The sequence below is a fragment of the Simochromis diagramma genome, unplaced genomic scaffold (assembly GCF_900408965.1).
Source record: "Simochromis diagramma unplaced genomic scaffold, fSimDia1.1 OVJJ01000561.1, whole genome shotgun sequence".
NCBI lineage: Eukaryota > Metazoa > Chordata > Actinopteri > Cichliformes > Cichlidae > Simochromis > Simochromis diagramma.
In genome coordinates, this window is record NW_024387384.1 from 600,211 (window position 1) to 604,748 (window position 4,538).

At 37.0% G+C, this 4,538-nt stretch overlaps 1 long non-coding RNA gene across 1 annotated transcript; it reads left to right on the forward strand.

Annotated features, from left to right (window-relative positions):
- Positions 1-1,689: 1,689 nt before the first annotated feature.
- LOC120720140 lies at positions 1,690-3,845 on the forward strand. The gene is made up of 3 exons (XR_005692811.1): positions 1,690-1,854; positions 2,156-2,218; positions 3,379-3,845. It is a non-coding gene; the product is annotated as an uncharacterized LOC120720140 (long non-coding RNA).
- The last annotated feature ends 693 nt before the right edge of the window (positions 3,846-4,538 follow it).

The window sequence follows — 4,538 nt, forward strand, 5'->3', positions numbered from 1 at the left end:
ACATCCATCTTTTATATACAGTGTATGATTCTTCCAGTGGTAGCTAATGTGGAGCTGGTAGTGTTTAGAAAAGATAAGCTACAGAAGTTAGACAAAGCAGATTTCAGGCTTCTAAGTTTCGGTAACACGTTGCATATTCTTTACTGGCCTGACTGGTTTTTCTCTTCATGAGTTTAGTGTTGTTGCTCTACCACATGCCAACAAACCCACAGTAAAATCTCACACGCAAATGCACACATTCACAAAAACTAAAAAGAAACACCTTCATCAGGCACACCCATGAACCACTCACAAACAGTACATGCCATAATGGCACTCACCCATACTTTGGAGAAATGAGTGACAGCTGAAAGAAATAAGATTCTGGGTGTTTGAAGACGGTTAGATCTCTGCATTCCACTCGAACAATAACACACTGTACAACTGAGGCAAGACATGAGCACGTGGATGAGCTGCAGCCAGTGCGTCTGTGTGCCAGTGTTAGTTTGTGTATGTGTGTGCATGTGTAGCTGCTGCTGTATAGAACAAATCTCCAGAGGCTCCTTCTGTTACGGCCGAGAGGGCCAGGCTGTGGGTGTGGACTCAAATGCAGACACAGAGGTAGGCAAAACGGGCGTGAACACAGTGCACGCTCCTTTTCCTTTCGGAGAAGGGATTATCTTCCCCATCCTAACCCCCTAACCCTAACCCTCCCTAACACAAAAAACGAAGACAAGAAGTCACGTAAAACAGAAAGACAAGCAGAAAAAGAAAAAGACAAGAAGTCACGTAAGACAGAAAGACAAGCAGAAAAAGAAAAAGACAAGTAGTCACGTACAAGAAAGATAAGCAGAAAAAGAAAAAGACAAGAAGTCACGTACAAGAAAGAAAGATAAGCAGAAACAGAAAAAGACAAGAAGTCACGTACAAGAGAGAAAGATAAGCACAAAACAAACAGAAACCGAGTAAGATAAAACAAAGAGAATAATGTAAACAAACACACGGAAAGGATTTAAAGGAAGGGGGTGCCATAAACACAAATACAGTGAACAAAGGACGGGATGTCAAAAAAGACAGGGGGTGCCATAAAAAGATAAAGAGAAACACAGAAAAACAAGGAAAAAACAAGTGGAAAACAAAGAGAAAAATAGTAAGAAAACTAAAGATATGAAAGAAAAACAGAAAAAGAAGTGAAGAACAGTAAGACAAGGAATATAAGTCAAAGGAAAAAGGAGAAAAGAAGTAAAAGCAAAAGAATGTTTTACAAAAACTAAGAAACAATTTTTCAACTTAAAAAACCCAAGTGGGAGGAGCTAACAAAAGTATAAAAGGCCAAGGGAGGCAAACAGAAAACAGAAAGACAGACAAGACACACTAGGTCGGCCTGAAGAAGGCAAAAACATGCCGAAACGTCGCGAACGACCCAGTGATACTAAGAGTGCACTAAAACCCTAGATAAGGGCAATTTTTTGAATCAGGGCAGGGACACCACCACCCAGCCCCATTGATGGCCCGTGCATCTCAGGTCGCCAGCTTGCTGGTGGCCTGCTCTTACACAAGGCCTTCCACCTTGTTTCCCCTAACCCCCTAACCCTAATTCTATTCTTCCGATGAAAGACTATTACGTAATTATAAAATAATATGACATGTACTTAAGCTGTGTGTTTGTAAAAGGAGGAAACAAGAGGCCTGATAGTTCAACAAGTTTAACTAGTTCTACAACATTACATTTGTTGTTGAACAATGTTTATGTCTTATGATTGGTTGTATGAAAAAAAAACCAAACAAACAGAGAAAGTATAAAAAAAGGGGTGGAAAAAGCTGTCAGCACTGTTCTTTAACTGTGCTCCTGAAATAGACACCTGAAGTGCCAGAGTGAGTAACACTTTTATTTCTCTTTAATTTACTGTATGTTTAAAATGTTATGAACATAAACTTCTAGACAAGGAATTGAAGATGAAATGTTAATTATCATCAGAATTTTGAGAAAATCATGATTAAAAGTGGGTTTTCCAAAGGATATTTTGGGAATACCTGAAAATGGATAGCACATGTGTAATTATAGAAAAGGTTAAAACAGTTCTAAGGCAAATGGCTTGATTTCTTAATGATTTGCAATCAGGTTACATTTAATAAAGGATACTGTTTTGGGTAAATAAGTTGTCTTTTCTTTAAGGAAGCAGTGGACTCTCCTTCACACTGAAATTACTCTTCTAAAGAAATGGCAAATCACATCAATGTAAGTACTGAATAGAAAATTTTGTAAGGAAGTAAATGCGCTTTGTAGTTCTTGAAAATGCATCCAGATGTGATGCATGCATTTAATAACTGACTAACAAGGTAAAGCACTGTGCCTCACCTTCTGTAAAGTTCAGCTGTGAGATCACCAAGTTTGGAAAACAAATGAAAGTACTGATATTTAACACATTTGTTGCCTACAACGAAAACAGTTTTAATTGATTATTTATTAATTAATTAATACCCACACAGAATATTTCTAATCTGTAAGGTTATACCATTTCAATATACTTACTGCCCAAATCAAATATTTTTATGCACAAGCAATGATTGATTCAGCCCTATAAAGAGTGGGTGAAACATAACTACCATCAAGCTACAGATTGAAACAGTTTTCCTTGTTATAAAATTGCATTTTGTAAATTTTGTGCACACCAGCTGCTCAAAGATAGCACTAACATTTGCTAAAATCATTCATCAAATGCCATTAGCTGTCATGATCCTGGGTCCTTTTGACCCAGCGTTTTGTGTTTTCTCTTCTTGCGATTTTGGTTCTGTTCTTCCTCTGGTTAGTGTTTACTCTGTTCTGCCCATGTGTTCCTGTATCTAGTCCGCGTTTCTTAGTTTGTGTCCTTTCATGTGTAGGTTCCTGTTTTATTTTGAAGGTCTGCGTCTTATGTGAGTGTTTTCAGTTTGCCTCCCTAGTCTCGTCACGTTAATCACTTCCAGCTGTGTTCCCCACCTGTGTTCTCTGAATGTATTTTAGTTGTGTTTTCTGTCATAGTAATGGCTGGTTTGTCTGTGTTGTTTCCCCTCGGTCTCCCTGCATCTCTCCATGTGTATTTCCCCGGATCTCCCTGCATCTTCGTTTCTGGTTTGTTTTATTAGTTTTACCCAGTTTAGGTTCCAGTTTCATGTTCCCAGTGCCTTTGTTGTTTGTTTTTCCCTTCGTTAATAAACACTCACCTGCACCAGAGGTGCCACGTCCAGGTCCTAAATATTCCACACAGCTTGCCCCGGCAAACCGTGACATTAGCCTAGTATGCCAGTTTGATCAACTGCATGGGTAACTGATACACATGCAAGAAAGCAATATTTTTAGGTATTAATGTAGAAGTATTTATTTATGCATTTATTTTTGTTTTTATTTGTCTCCTCTAGTCACATTTTGGATGTTACAATGAGAGAGAAACTGATACACCTTACGAGAAACTACTAGCAAGAAGGGAAAAACGCTCGGCAAATCCAGGAAGGCTCTTTATAAGTCAAAGAAATGGTAAACCTGATAAAGTACAGTTTTATACTGAAAACTTTGAAGAAATCTTCAGCGAAATGCAGGCTATTGTCAAAATTAAGCCTGAAGAGATAATCACTCACAAATTCAAAACAGAAGACATGGGCACAGTTATGTTATATTCCAATGGAGAATGTGTAGTGCATGGCAATGAAGAACAAAGGGATCTTTTTCGAATAAATTTTGTGAATAAACAATTGCATCTAAAATGCACGAGACCGAATGATCCCTCCCTCCCCAAACTGTGATGAGGGCTTGGTTCTAATAATTGTTATTCAAAAGGATGTGCCATTAAGTATCATTAACAAGCTCCTGCCATCTTCTGAGAAACAGACAAAAACAATAGCTACAGAAATATTTGATAACCTACTCTTGTTTACTTGTTCTACCATTTGATTTGTGTCTGGCAGAGTGTGAATCAGAATTTTTTCTTGTGAACTATGCATTTTCTTCTGTTTCTTTAAATCGACAAGATGGTTTTGTGTGAATTCAAAGATTTGGTTTGCTGTGCTTTTTTTGTGAAATTTTGGGGATTGTTTTTCTTTTTGGATGGTTACTGATTGTTTCGTAAAAATTGTTCAAAATAAATTTGAGAAAATAAATAGAAAATAAAAAACTGACCTACCATGCTGAAAAGTACTTTTCTGTTCTTTTTTTTTACACTATAAATAATGCCTAAAAAAAGAGTCCATAAGTCATATTACTCTAATACAACAACAATCTTTATTTATAGAGCACATTAAAAAGCCAGGGGCATGCCAAAGTGCTTTACATAAAACAATAAAACAATAAAATGATTTACACTAAAACATCGGAGTCATATAAGTGTGGGATTATGTTCACAGGTAAAAACCACTAATAGGAATAATCTATAGCACACAGCTATAGCAAAGTAGAACTGTACCATCATACACAGTGATAGAGAACATAGACAACGCAACAATAAAATAATAAAATAATTAGCACTATAACGTCAGAGTCATATAAGTGTGAGATTATGTTCACAGGTAAAGACCACTAATAAGAA